This window comes from Camelus ferus, chromosome X, assembly GCF_009834535.1.
Source record: "Camelus ferus isolate YT-003-E chromosome X, BCGSAC_Cfer_1.0, whole genome shotgun sequence".
Classification (NCBI taxonomy): domain Eukaryota; kingdom Metazoa; phylum Chordata; class Mammalia; order Artiodactyla; family Camelidae; genus Camelus; species Camelus ferus.
The window spans coordinates 82079560-82096525 of record NC_045732.1 but is presented as its reverse complement, the minus strand read 5'-3'; positions in this window follow the sequence as shown (position 1 = coordinate 82096525).

The following is a 16966-nucleotide window of genomic DNA, read 5'->3' as shown; positions in this document are numbered from 1 at the left end:
CACCTCAAACTGCAAAAGTTACAGCCACAGTGTGTGATAAGTGCTTAGTTAAAATGGAAAAGGCATTAAGGCATAAGACATGAGAGAGACAACATTCACATAACTTTTATTACAGAGCATTGTTAAAATTGTTGTATTTTATTAGTTACTGTCATTAATCTCTTACTGTACTTAATTTATAAATTAAATTTTATCATAGGTATGTATGTATAGGAAAAACATAATATATGTAGGATTTGGAACCATCCAGTTTTAGGCATCCACTGGGAGTCTTGCAATGTATCCTCTGCAGATAAGTGGGGACTACTGTATTACCTGTCTTGGTTTTACTGGCTACCTGTTGAGACAATGTGAGGTGAAGAACAACAGAACCTAATTTTAAAAATTAAATTATCTGGAAGGGGAAAGGAGGGAGACAAGGGGGTGGGGGAGAGGGAAAGGGGGAGAGAGAGAGACAGACACAGAGATGGAGAGGAAGAGGGAGAAACAGAGAGAGACAGACATCCTTTACAAAGTGCTGTTGAGGTGTTTTTAAGAGATAAAACACTTTGGAGTAAATTATCTCATTTTACAGTGAATGACATACAACTCTATTCTAAAAACTCCAGTAGTGAATTTCATTGTGATTTAATATGTGTTCATTTAATCATAAACTTGTTGTTAAATTATATGAATGACACAGTTAACATGGGTTAAAAATTGGGTGTAGATTGGAGAACTTTCAGGAAGAGACTGATTTTTTATGTTTTATCATATATTGTTGCCCTATGTTATGCATGAGGTTGAAAAACATGATTATTATTAAACAGAAGATAAATAAAAGACATTTAAAACATGAAAACAGACTTAAGGTACTCTCTTGTTATGGAATGCTTTAATAAGTGGTCTAACAAGTAAAAGCCTCTAGTTTTCTTATCTTTGGAAGTAATATCTGCTCTTCAGACCTTTAACAATCATAATAATTTACACTGACTTAATGCTTACTTACATGGCAGTTGGAATACTCACAGCTATGGATACTTTTAATTTTACACCTCAGATTTGTCACGAGAATTAAGCAAATCAATGTACACAAAAATACTTCAAGAAACTCGAGCCACAGACAAACAAGTGACTATATTACCACAGTAATATTTCCATTCTTGACAAAATATATTATTTCATACCATGCTGCCTTCCTAATTAGAAGCCATATACCTCCCTACCAGCTTCTAGGTACTTTTAGTAATTCTTACATCCTTACATTAACACTCCCAATTCAACAATCAATCTGCCTCATGATGTGTATGCTGTGATGGTGTTTTGGTTATTTTCTTTTTAAAAGAAAACACTGATATTAAGAATCCTGGTATGTGTGTGTGTCTCTGTGTGTATTTATTTATTATATATATCTCAGAATATATACATGTACATATGTGTACATCATCCATTCTATGACTATCTATATAGTACTAATCAGTGCAGTGGTCTGGGCTTGTATATATGCTTAAGCATGGAGAAGAATTCAGAAATGCCTATAATAAACACTTAACACTGGTTAAAACAAAAATATGGAAACAGGCATTTGTGAGAAGTCACTGATTTATTTTTTATGTATTTTTACTTAGTTTAACTAGTCAGGCTCTGAAAATACTAATTGTAATCTTTTTATTACAAAATATGTACATTTCTTAAGAAGTGAAAATGAAGCAAGGCCAATCATTTGCTTTGGGATCTTAAGCAAGTAATTGATCCTATACTAGCTGCAATATTTATTCATATTCAAAAGATAATGCACATATTCTGCATTAAACCCAATAAAATTGATAGCAGTAAAATGATATTGGTTATTATTAAATTATTTATTTAATTAAAGTTTATTTATATTCATAATAGAAAGTATAAAATTCTAAAAGCAAACTGATCAACTATATACTTGAATTAAAAAAATGTACTAATAAAAAGGGGTGGGTCTGGTGTTAACAGCAGTCAGCGTTTGGGGATGCGGGGCTGGGGTCTGGGCTGACCGTGTGCATCCAATATAGGAGCACCTAAATACATAAAGCAAATACTAATAGACAAAAAGGGAGAAACTGATGGGAACACAACAATAGTAGGAGACTTTAACACTCCACTAACATCATTGGACAGATCTTCAAGGCAGAAAATCAATAAGGCAATGTAGATACTAAATGACACAATAGAAGAGTTGGACTTGGTTGATATTTTTAGGACATTACATCCCCCCAAAACAGAATATACATTCTTTTCAAATGTACATGGAACAGTCTCTAGGATAGACCACATACTCAGACATAAGTGGAACCTCAACAGATTTAAGAGGATATAAATTATTTCAAGTATCTTTTCTGATCACAATGGCATGAAACCAGAAAACAATCAGAGTGGGAAAAAACAGGGAAAAAAAATGACTGCATGGAGACTAAACAACATGCTACTAAAAACCCAATGGGTCAATGATGAAATCAAAGAAGAAATGAAAAAATACCTTGAGACAAACGACAATGAAAACACAACCACACAAAATCTATGGGATGCAGCAAAAGCAGTCCTAAAAGGGAAGTTCATAGTGATACAGGACTTCCTTAGGAAAAAAAAAAAAAAAAACAAAACAAGAAAAATCTCAAGTAAATGACCTTACCTACCACCTAAAAGACTTAGAGAAAGAACAAACACAACCTAAAGTCAGCAGAAGGAAAGAAAGAATAAAGATCAGGAAGGAAATAAATAAAACAGAGATAAAAAAACCAAAAGAAAAATCAATCAAACCAAGATCTGTTTTTTTTTTAAAGAGTAAATAAAACCAACAAATCTCTAGCCAGGCTCACCAAGAAGAAAAGAGAGTGGGCACAAATAAAATGAGAAAGGAAAATGGAGAAATTACAACCAATATCAAAGAAATATAAAAAACCATGAGAGAATACCATGAACAACTTTATGGCAACAAAGTGGACAACCTAGAAGAAATGGACAAGTTTCTAGAAACATACAGTCTACCAAAACTGAATCAAGAAGAAATAGATAACTTGAACAGGCTGGTCACTAGAAGTGGAATAGAGTCAGCAATTAAAAAAAAAAAAACCCTGCAAAAAAAAGTCCACAACCAGATGGCTTCACTGGGGAATTCTACCAAATATACAAATAAGAACTCATACTGGTCCTTCTCAAACTCTTCCAGAAGATTGAAGAGGAGGGAACACTCCCAAACTCATTCTATGAAGCCACCATCACCCTAATAGCAAAGCCAGACCAGAAAAGAAAATTACAGGCCAATATCGTTGATGAACACAGATGCAAAAATCTTCAACAAAATATTAGAAAACAGACTCCAACAACACATAAAAAGCACTGTACACTATAATGAAGTTGGATTCATCCCAGGGGACACAAGAATGGTTCAACATATGCAAATCAAACATGATACACCACATCAACAAAAGAAAAGACAAAAATCACATGATCATCTCAATAAATGCAGAAAAATCATTTGATAAAATTCAACAGCATTTATGATAAAAACTTTTACCAAAGTGGGTATAAAGGGAACGTAACATAACAAAACTATATATGACAAAACCACAGCCAATATAATACTCAATGGTGAAAAGTTGAAAGCATTCCCACTAAAATCTGGAATAAGATGAGGATGCCCACTCTCACCACTTCTATTCAACATGGGATTGGAATTCCTAGCCATAGCCATTAGATAAGAAAAAGAAATAAAAGGGACCTAAATTGGAAGAGAAGAGGTAAAATTGTGACTATATGCAGATAACATGATACTATATATAGAAAATTCTAAAGGCTCCATACAAAAACTACTACAGCTGATAAAAGAATTTGGCAAGGTAGCAGGATATAAGATTAACATACAGAAATCAGTTGCATTTCTTTACACTAACAATGAAATATCAGATCAAGAAAGTAAAGGAATAATCCCTTTTAAAAATCACATCGAAAAAATAAAATATTTAGGAATATCTCTGACCAAGGAGGTGAAAGACTTATATGTGGAGAACTACAAAACACTGATTAAGGAAAATAAACATGACTTAAAGAAATGGAAAGATATCCCACATTCTTTTATTGGAAGAATTAATATTGTGTAAATGGCCATACCACCCAAAGCAATCTACAGACTTAATGCAATCCCTATCAAATTACCCAGGACATTTTTCACAGAACTAGAACAAATAATCCTAAAATTTATAAGAAATCACAAGCCCTGAAATGCCAAAGCAATACTGAAAAAAAAATGAAGCTGGAGGAATAACCCTCCCAGACTTCAGATAATACTACAGAGCTACAGTAATCAAAACAGCATGGCATTGGCATAAAAACAGACATACGGCTCAATGGAACAGAATAGAGAGCCCAGAAATAAACCTACAGACTTATGGTCAGTTAATCTACAACAAAGAAGGCAAGAATATGCAATGGAGTAAAGACAATCTCTTCAGCAAGCGGTGCTGGGAAAACTGGACAGCAGCATGTACATGTAAATCAATGAAGTTAAAAAGAACACTCCCACACACTATATACAAAAATAAACTCAAAATGGCTTAAAGACTTCAACATAAGAAAAAACACTATTTCCTAGAAGAAAACATAGGCAAAACATTCTCTGACATAAATTTTAGCAATGTTCTCCTAGGGCTGTCTACCCAGGCAATAGAAATAAAAGCAAAAATAAATAAATGGGACCTAATTAAACTTACAAGCTTTTGCACAGCAAAGGAAACCATAAGCAAAACAAAAAGACAACCTATGGAATAGGAGAAAATATTTGCAAATGATGCAACTGACAAGGGCTTAATTTCCAGAATATATAAACAGCTCACACAAATGCTGGAGAGGCTGTGGAGAAAGGGGAACCCTCCTACACTGCTGGTGGGAATGCAGTTTGGTGCAGCCACTATGGAAAACAGTGTGGAGATTCCTCAAAAGACTAGGAATAGACTTACCATATGACCCAGGAATCCCACTCCTGGGCTTGTATCCAGAAGGAAATCTACTTCAGGATGACACCTGCACCCCAATGTTCATAGCAGCACTATTTACAATAGCCAAAACATGGAAACAGCCTAAATGTCCATCAACAGGTGACTGGATAAAGAAGAGGTGGTATATTTATACAATGGAATACTACTCAGCCATAAAAACCGATAACATAATGCCATTTGCAGCAACATGGATGCTCCTGGAGAATGTCATTCTAAGTGAAGTAAGCCAGAAAGAGAAAGAAAAATACCATATGAGATTGCTCATATGTGGAATCTAAAAAACAAAAACAAAAACAAACAAACAAACAAAAACAAAGCGTAAATAAAGGACAGAAATAGACTCACAGACAGAGAATACAGACTTGTGGTTACCAGGGGGGTGGAGGGTGGGAAGGGATAGACTGGGATTTCAAAATTGTAGAATAGACTACACTGTATAGCACAGGGAAATATACACAAAATGTTATGATAACTCACAGAGAAAAAAAATGTGACAATGAGTGTGTATATGTCCATGAATAACTGAAAAATTGTGCTGAACACTGGAATTTGACACAACATTGTAAAATGATTATAAATCAATAAAAAATGTTAAAAAAAAAAACAGCTCACACAACTTCATAACAAAAAACGACTCAATCCAAAAATGAGCAGAAGACCTAAACAAGCAATTCTCCAATGAAGACATACAAATGGCCAATAGGCACATGAAAAATGCTCAATGTTGCTAATTATCAGAGAAATGCAAATCAAAACTATAATGAGGTCTCACCTCACACCAGTCAGAATGGCCATAATTAAAAAGTCCACAAATGATAAATGCTGTACAGGGTGTGGAGAAAAGGGAACCCTTCTGCACTGTTGGTTGGAATGTAGTTTGACGCAGCCATCATGGAAAACAGTATGGAGATTCCTCAAAAGACTGAAAATAGACTTACTATATTATCAAGTAATCCTACTTCTGGGCATAGGTCTGGAGGGAACTCTAATTCAAAAAGATACATGCACTCCAATGTTCACAGCAGCACTATTTACACTATCCAAGACAAGGAAACAACCTAAATGTCCATTGACAGATGGGTTGATAAAAAGTTGTGGTATATTTATTCAATGGAATACTACTCAGCCATATAAAAGAATAACATAATGCCATTTGCAGCAACATGGATGGACCTGGAGATCATCATTCTAAATGAAGTAAGACAGAAAGAAAAAGAAAAATACCCTATATCATTCTTATGTGGAATCTAAAAAGAAAAGGACACAAATGAACTTATTTACAAAACAGAAACAGACTCACAGACATAGAAAACAAACTCATGGTTACCAGGGCAGAAAGTGGGTGGGAAGGGATAAAATGGGAGTTTGGGTTTTCCAGATACTGATTACTATACATAAAATAGATAACAATTTTATATTGTACAACGCTGGCAACTATATTCAATATCTTGTAGTAACCTATAATGAAAAAGAACATGAATATGAATATATATGTATGAGTGAAACATTATGCCATGCACAAGAAATTGACACACATTGTAAACTGACTATACTTCAACAAAAAAATTAAGTGAAAGAGGAGAAGTAACAATGAATACCACAGAGATACAAAGACCGTAAGAGAATACTATGAACAGTTATATGCCAAAAAATTGGACAACCTATAAGAAATGGACAAGTTTCTAGAAACACATAACCTGCCAAGGTTGAATCAAGAAGAAACAATTTGAACAGACCAATCACTAGAAGTGAAACTGATTTTGTAATTAAAAAAAAAACTCCCAGTAATTATACTAATTTATCCTAAGCTTCAAGTGTGTCAAAAAAGAAATGCTTTCCTTAATGTTAAAACAGCATATACATAGTGAATATACCAGAACATTAGAATCCAGGTTTCACTAATTACCTTTACTGGTAACATTTTGGTTTACCAGCTAGAGACTACTGATCAGGAAGTTACAGTACTATCAGTAACCTCACTTTGAATCTAAGATTAACCACCAGTGTTAAGCCAACTGATATCAAGAGCCCTCAAAAAAGTTTTAACCTGAGTTCCCACACATAGAACTGAAAAACCCTGGCCTTAAATACAAGGATTGGGAGATGTGGAGTAGAATGCAGACCTAAGAGCAATCTGTTGCCATCCTGATTTTCAATAATTCACAGCACTGTGTGGATATGGTAAATGTTTGGTGATACTGTTTCAAGGGACCTGAATCAAAACACTATTTTCCACAGAGACAATTTAAGAAAATACAATTTAAAATGAATGGAAACTAGTAAGAAAATTTGGAAAGGTATTCAGAAAAATAAATAAACCTCAATAGCTTCTATGTACTGTAAATATAATCAATTAGAATATATAATAGCAAAAAAAAGAACCCACAGAGAAAAGAAAGACAGTAAATTACCAAGCAAAAGAATTATCAAAAATATTTCAGGGCCCATATTAAGTAAATTAAAAAGCTTCATAGTATAATATAAAATATAGATCTATTAATACATAGCAATCTTCATGGATGGGAAGATTTAATATTGCAAAAAATGTTCACTTTCCTTAAAATGTTTTACAATTTTAGGTCCAAAATATAGGAGGAGGAAGAAAAATATCAAATCAACTCTACCAGCATTTAGCAAAGTGCTGTTACAGGTTATGAGCAAATATAAGATGGTGAGATTAACCAAGATGACCTCAAAACTAAAATAAAATATTAAAATTTCTATACCATCGATAAGGAATAAAGCAGTTCTGTTATAATGGCAAAAATAATTTTAAAAGATAGGTTAAAGGACCAAATTTATGAGAAAAATATCTGCTGGAAAAATTTTGTATTTGAGGAAATAGGGTTAAATATTAGTTTACATTATAGACACAAAATTTGACTTGGAAGGATACACATAAGTAATGTTTTTGAGGAGGAAAGCTATTTACTGAATAATACGTATATATTAGAATTTTGTTTAGAGTGTTTAGAACTCTAAAAATTCTAGTGTTTTGAAGGAAAACAAATTGCCTGCATGTCTACATGAGAGTACGATATATGAAAAGGCATGGTTAACAAAGGATATGTGTTAGATGGGGCAAATATGAGGATGTGGATGCTGCTCATAAAGGGTACCTGAGGGTGAGGCTGGGAATATGATCAAAGGGGAATGGTGGCTGAAATCATCACTTTCTCTTTATCTATTTTAGCAACAATAATGATGTTTTCTTTTTTCAAACAAAATATTTAAATGAGAAGAGAAATTCAAAAGTGTAAAAAAATGAGTAAGGCTGTAAAATGGCATTTAATCAAACCACTTCCAATTTTACCTCTTTTAGAAATAGTAGTGAATAATATCTATTAATAAAAAGAACAGATCACAATTACATATTGCTTTATATATTTACATGTGTTTTCCAATTTTGCATTCACAAAAGTAAAATAGAAACTACTGTTAGTACACAGAATTCATACAAAGATGATGAGGCAGCTGGTATTACAAATACTTACCCTGAATAATAACAGACAAATCATTTCAGTGGATTAAGGTAACAGCTCAAAGTCTAAGAATGCACATTAATTAATAACAAGTTTGGCTCCTCCTCAGAACCTACGTGCTGAGGAGGAACTGGACATTAGGAATTACCCTAATTAAATAACTAATTACCTTTACATATGACTATAAGTTGTCTTTAATATGGTAAGACCCCTAAAATGTCTATACTTTTACTATGAGCACAACCATGCGATAGCTGACCCAAGGTGTACACTATTATGTTTATCTATATGCCAGATCTCAGATACAATATTAAACAAGACATTGCAGTTTGACTTCCATGATAAAGTAAAAGAAAAAAAATGCACTTACAAGGTAAATTGGGATTTGACATTTCTAAATACTACACTGCATCAAAGAGATATTTTAATACTCTATAAAAACCTAGAGAACTGGATCAAGTTAGGTTAATGTTCAACTGTAGGAATAACTGTTAAGTTACTAAAGAATCCTGGAAAATCGACAGTAATGAGAGTTTCAGTTCTGGGATGGCAGCATGAGGAGCTTTGCAAACTAACTACCCAGAGAAAAGTGTATAACTGAGGACAACTATAAAAAATAGTCTCTGGAAAATGTTAATAAGTACATATGCCAAATGAAGAAACACTTATTAAAGCAAAATTTACTAAAACTTGGTAAGAGCAGCAAAAGTCTGTGGCACCTGAGCCTCAATCCACTTCCTCTCTCTCCCCCCAAGCTCAGGTTGAAGGAACCTCAATTCCATGGGACTGAAGCCAAGAAGATAGGTTGTCTCTCTTCTCAGATCTCAAGCAAGCGATATGGTATCTAAGTGGGAGGGACAGGTCACCAGCATTTCTCATTCTCTTCCATTCCAAGTTGAAAAGTTTAAATTCCTTGTAAATGCAGTCAGATTGGAGGCTCTCTTCCTACATCCATCCCAGACTCATACGATGTAGGTTCTATCCCATGTGTAGCTGTCTGAGAATACTGGGGCCGTGATCACCCTTGCTCTAGCTTGTTTATTAAGGAGGATATTCCACATTCCACATTGAGAGAGAGAAGCTGAAAAGACCAGAGTTACCACCTTGCCCAGCACCCAGATAAATGGGTCAGACATAGTGCAGGGAGTAAAGAAGTCAACAAGAAAAGAGAGGTCCAAAGATCTTCCCATAAGAACTAACTTTATTTTAAAATAGAATGTGGGAAAGTTCAAGAGTAATGGCGCCCTTGAAAACAATAGCTATTTTGGTGGTAAGAAAATAAGAGGAGGCCAGAAGCTCCTCTTAATTAAAAGCAACAAGCTAAACCATAGACCAGCGAGTTCAATAGAAAGAACAACAACAACAAAAAAAAGGAACAGGTAAGAGAAGCACTCCTAGGGTCAGAACAAATCTCAACGAGTAGCTTCAAAAACTACCCCTGCCTGACTGAATGTAATTGGATCAGACTGTGGAGCATTTTATGCCCCAGGTCATTGTCAAAAACAATAGAGAAATCATCTGGCAATTAGTGAAACCTAACAATTGGATGTGAGACCAAATGAGAGCTACAACTTAACTGAGAAATTGGGGAAAGAGAAAGTCAAAGACAGCCTTGTTAAAACCACTGTTAAGGCATGGTAACTTTTTGTACTTCCAAGTCTTTACCTTGTGAGAAGCAAAATCATAGGCTTCACATTGATGGGGAAATATAATTCACTAAGACAGGGCAGCCCAGTCACTAAAACAATTAAAAGAAACAATAATGAAAACAGGACATGAGGGTAGAAATCTAGAGTTGATATATTACCTAAAATTTTGAGTTTTCAACAAAAAATTACAAGACATACACACACACACACACACACACACAAAAAACCAGGAAAACATGACATGTACACAAGAATAAAACCAGACAACAAAAACTGCCAGTGAGAGAGCCTGTATGTTGGCTTTAAAAGATAATGACTTCAAAGCAGTCATTATAAATATGTTCAAAGAGGTAAAAGAAATCATGTTGAAGTGAAGCAAGCTATGGCAACAATGTCTCAGCAAACAGAGCAAACCAATAAAGAGATAGAAATTGTTAAAAAAGAACCAAACAGAAATTCTGGAATTGAAAATTACAATAACCAAGGTGAAAATTTCACTAGAGGGGATTAACAGTAGATTTGAACTGGCAGAAAAAATCAGAAAACATGAAGATGGATAGATTATGCAATATGGAAAAATGGGAAAAATGAAGAAAACTAAACAAAGCCTCAGAGAAATGTATGACACCATAAAGAACATCAACATATGTGTAATGCGACATGAAAAGAGGAGAGAGATAAGAACAGAAAATTTATTCAAAGAAATAATGGCTAACATATTTCCCAATTTGAGGAAAAATAAATTTAAACTTCAAAAAAGTTACAAACTCCAAGTAAATGTAACTGCATAGAAATTCATATGAAGTCATCATAGTATAATGCTGAAATACAAAGAAAAAAATGAATGCAGCAAGAGCAAAATGACTTGTCACATGTAAAAGAACCCCACTAAGAATAAGAGTTAACTTCTAATCAGAAACAATGGAAGTCAGAATGCACTGGGACAACATACTCAAAGCACTGAAAGAAAAAAATAACTGTCTACCAAGAACCTTCCCTCCAGCAAAACGATCTTTCAAAAAAACAAAGACAAAATAAAGACATTCTCAGATAAACAAAAAACTAAATGTGCTGCTAGTGGGCCTGCCTTATAAGAAATATTAAAGGGAGTTTTTTTGAGTTGAAAAGAAGTGACTCTAAATGCTACCTCAAATCCACATGAAAAAACAGAGAACACTGATAAAAGTAATTATGTAACTATAAAAGACGGTAGAAACACATATTTCTCCCTCTTAACTGATTGAAAAATAACTGTATAAAACAATATGTATTGTATTTGGGGGCACATAAAATATAGAAAAAGAGAGCAAAAATATTTGAAAATCAGAGCAAAAAAAGAGGTGAGTGGAAGCAAATCAATTTTACCATATTCTAACTCAAATCCACAGGAACAAATAAAGAGAACCAGAAATTGTAAGAATGTTGATACAACAAATTCTGTAAACACACACTTGCTCTCCTTTCTTTTGTAAGCTTTTTTAATAGACATAAAATTATATACGGTAATCATTATAGTAATGTATAGTTGGGTTTGTGACATATACAGATGTAATATGTGTAACTATCATAGCACAAAAAGGAGGAAGAGAATAGAAATATATAAGAATAATATTTTTATATCTCACAAGATTGGCTTAACATTCTAAAACCAATTAATGTACTATATCATATTAAGAGATTCAAGGAAAAGAAAAAATACTACCATTTCAATAGATGCTTTAGTTGACAAAATTATACACACTCTCATTTTAAAAATAAACTCTTAGAAAACTATACACAGAAGGAAAGTCTAATTAAGGACATCTGTAATAAACATACAACTAACAAACATATTCAATGGTGAAAAGCTCAATTCTTTCTACATAAGATTGAGAACAAGTCTATAATATTTGCTTTCAGTGCATTTAATTTTCCATTGTACCAGAGGTCCTAGCTAGTATAATATGGGAAGAGAAAGAAATAAAAGGAATATGTATTTGGAAGAAAAAAGTAAAACTGTATTTGCAGATGACATAATCATGTATTTTGAAACTCTAAGGAATCCATATAAAAGCTATTAGAAATAATAAATGAATTTAGGTTGCAGAGTACAAGTTCACTATATAAAAAATCAATTGTATTTCTGTATTATAGCAACTAACAATTAGAACATAAACTTAAATAAACTTCACTCACAAAGATATAACAAATAAAATATTTCAGAATAAATTAAATAAAAGTATGGAAAAATTGTATGTGGAACACTACAAAACACTGTAAAGGAAGTTAAAGTACTAAATACGTGGAGGGATGTGTCATATTCTTGGAGTACAAGAGACTCTTTTTTAGGTGTTAACTCATCCTAATTAATATATAGAATCAAAGCAACAACAATCAAAATCCAAACAAGGCTTTTTTGAACAAATTGGCAATTCAATTTGTAAGTTATTCAGAAAGGCAAAGAACCTAGAATACCTAAACAATTTCCAAAGATGAACAAAGTTGGATGATTTATACTACCTATATCAAGGACTATTATAAAGCTACAGAATTGAAGACAACATGATATTAAAGTTAAGTATACAGATCAATGGAATGGAGAAAATAATCCAGAAATAGACTGCAAAAATTAGATCAATTGATCTTTGATAAATTTGCTAGTGAAACTTAATCGAGGTAAGATAGTCTTTTCAACACTTGGCATTGTAAAAATTAGGTTATCTATATGGAAAAGAATGAACCTCTGCCTTTACCTCACATCATACACAAAAGTTAACACAGACCACAGAGTTAGCTGTAAGAAGAAACATTATTAAATTTCTATAGAAAAATATGGAATAAAATCTTTGTGACATTAGGTCAAATAGTTGTTAAACAGAACACCAAATGCACAAATACCAAAAGAACTTACTAAAATGAATGTCTTCAAGATTTTTTAAAAAATGTTATTCAAAAGACATTTTTAAGACAGAAAAATTACAAGTCACAAACTGGAAGAAAATTGTTCCAAAACACACATCCAACCATGTGATTGTGTCCAACATATGACAGAATTTATACAATTCAATGATAAGGAGACAAACCACCCAACAACTAAATAAGTAAAATCTCAGACACTTCACAAAAGATATACCTGTGATCAATAAATTTATAAAAAATGTTCAACATCAGTAATCATCAGATAAACATATATTAAAACCAAAATGTGATACCACAGCATACACATCGGAATGGGTAAAATTTTAAAAGACTGGCATTACCAACTTTTGTTGAGTCTGTGGGGAAAGTAAAACCCATTCATTGCTGGCATAAAGGCAAAACTGTTTAGCCACTTTGGAAAAACAGTATGGCAAATACTTTATAAAATTAATATATTTGTACAATATGATCCAGTGATTCTACTCCTCAATGTTTACCCAAGAGAAATAAAAATATAGGTCCATGCTAAAACGTGTACAAGAGTGCTCATAGCAACATTATTCATAATAGCCCCAAAATCGAAGCAAAAACTGGTCCAAAAACTGGTAAATGAATAAACAGATTATGGTACCTCATACCATGGAAAGCAACCCAGAAACAGAAAGGAGTAATACAATTGATATATGGAATAACACAGATAAATCTGAAAAGCCTTATGTTATGTAAGAGAAGTAAAATGAAATGTTAGAATGATTAAAAGTAAAATTAAAAAAAAGAATGACAACTCCAAATGTTGGTGAAGATGTTGAACAATCAGAACTGTCATGCATTGTTGATGGCAGTGCAAAAGAGTATAACACTTTGGGCAAAGGTATGTCGGTTTTTCATAAAATTAAAAATACCCCTCCCTATGAACCAGCATTTGGAGACAAATGAAAATTTATGTCCACAGACAGACTTGTACATGGATGTTAATAGCAGTTTTATTTATAATAGCCTCAAACTAGAAATAGTCCAAGTTTTCACCTGCAGGAGAATGGGTAAGCAATCTGTAATAAATTCACATGATGGAATACTACTCAGCAATAAAAAGTAGAACACTGATAGATCAAATGGATGTATCTCAAAAGCAGTTTCCTTGCAAAAGAAAAAAGCTATGCACAAAAGAGTACATACTACAATATTCCAGTCACATGAAGTTCTAGAACATGCAAAATTAATCTGTGGTAGAAAAAAAATAGTGAATCCCTCTAGGGTTGGAGTGGGGAAAGGCATGAGGAAATTTGAGGGGAGTGGTAATATTTTGTAACTTGATAGGGTTTGGGTTACACGGGTGTATGAATTAGTAAACTCTCATGTAAGTACACTTAAGAATTGTGAGTTTCACTGTATGCAAATTTTACCTAAAAAAAAAAACTTCAACAAATACTAAGCTCTAGTTAAAAATGATAATTAAAATGCTATATCATATATTGATATTTAGGTGGAAAAATAATCATAAATTTTCTTTTACAACAATAAATCCAAACAAATGTCACATGAAATCAAGAAAGAGAACTGTTTGTGTGTTTTGAACTTGAGCAGTGACTTTCAGATTTTCTGACTGTGATACACACACAGAAAATATATTTTACATGTAAGCATATATGTATGTATACAAATCTGTGCTTCAGTATGGAGAATGACTTGCATGTTCTGCAGTTCTAAAAAATGCCTAAAGAAAATTCCACAATAGAGGGTTTATGTGGGAATGCTACTATGTTTTCAACGCTCAATTTTACGAATTTTGTCTAGTTAGGCTAAGAAAACACTGTTTAAAAAAAATCAATGTAGAAAATCAATACATAAAATCTAAAGATAATGTTATTGTAATTAACAGAGATTCAATTGAAACTTTGTGAAGAATGATAAAGTAGTTCAGAAAATTGTAAGACAGAAAAATAAATATACAAGATATTGAAATTCATTGTCTATGTTAAAGCTACAATAATTAAAACGGTGTGGAAAAGGTTCAGAGAATCAGAGTTCACTGGAAGGAAACAGTTGAAATAGTACTTAATTAATTCCTTATTTCAGAGGGAAAATAATCAAATAAAATCCTCACTTCATTTCCCTCACCATAACATTCTGCATGGATTAAAGTATGGGAATTTAAAGCAAAAATCCTATTTTAAAAATCCTATTTACCAGTGGAGATATCCACAGTGTACTGAATAGTACAGTATGATCCCATTTTTGTAAACATGTAATTTATCTAGGTAAAGGAGAAGTTAGTTACACTAGTACTAGTCATGGCTATATTAGTAGAGTAGTTGCAATAGTAAAAAGCATCATTTGGTCAATGATTATGTACCTGGGAGATAAAGTACACAACACATTTCTGTGGTTTTTAGACACAAAAACTTAGAACTGAATAAACTTTTAATAACTCTATAGGTCTGATCTGCCATGAGGCAACATGTGAAAATACTTTCGGAACCTGAAAAATCAACATAGAAACAGAAGCAATTTTATTATCAAAAGATTAGATCCATTATGTGCCAAAACCTATCTAATTAGTACATGTTGCTTTTCTACTTCCAAACTTACCTGTCTACAAAGAAGGAACTTCTTTTCAGGAATTTCTCTGATGAGATAAAAGTAACCCATATACTAAAGTGTCGTGTTTTTCATATTGAAAAGTTTCCAGGTGGCAGTGACTCAGGACAGCACAGTGGTGACACAGGATGTGCTGGAAGCCAAGTCCCCCAAAACTCCAGATGTTACTACCAAGTTCTCAGAATAAAATGAATCAGTAAAAAGAAAGCCTGAGAAAGACTTAGGAAGATATAATTTTTAGAAGTTAGCACTTAATGTGCTATCCACCTATTCTGCTATTTCATTTTAAAGTGGTTCATAACATATCAATGTAGTTGGTTTATTTAATTCTACTTCATAAACCTTTTAAACACAATTATCCAACTAATGTGGGCTAAAATATGGTAAGAACTGATAGAGAAGTTGAGTTGGCAAAACTAGTCATAGTACCTGTCCACCACCAATAAAGAGCCAGCAAAAATTTTGGGGATAAGAATGTATACAACATAAAAACAAAAAAACAAAAGTGCTAGGAAAAAACTTCTAACACCTATTCTACATATTTGTGAAGACCACAGCATGGTTTTCCTGAAAAAAATAAAATCTGTGTGGCATATACACGTTAGGAGATGAGCAAATTCTATTCTGTAAAGATTTTCACGTTGCCCAAATTCACTCATATTGCAAAAACAATGTCAGAAAGGTAAATGTTACATTCAGGGAAATCTGACAAAGTGATGCAACTTTTTAATGCCTATACAAAAATAAATCACATTGTCCTGAAAATCCTCAAAAAGGAAGAATAAGAAGGATTATTTCACACACCAGATCCTACATGGTAATGTAAAAATTAACACATGGAGCTTTTGCTCAAATAACTCATAGAGACTTTGCTGGAAAAGAAATGTGTGTTGTTGTAGCATATGGGAAAATATGTAAGTGGTTAAAAAATTCTTAGTTCATATTATTAACCCTAAAGTAGATACCATTAAATAGTCACATTTAATACTTAAACCAGAAAACGCATTTTGTGGTTTCACCATATTACACATAGTTCAGTATATTTGTTGAAAAACGAAGCCACATTACACATACAGAAACACACACCAGCTACTTTTAAGGTGACATGGGATATATATTAAGGGTCTCCAGAGAAAGAGAACCAATCACATGTACACACACACACACACACACACACACACACACACACACAGAGGACAGCTACAGCAAGAGTGAAAGTGAATTGGCTCATGTGATTGTTGGGGCTGGCAAGTCTGAAATCTGCAGGGCAGGTCAGCAAAATGGATATTCAGGCAAGGGTTGATGTTGCATCTTGAGTTCTGAAGGCAGGCTGGAG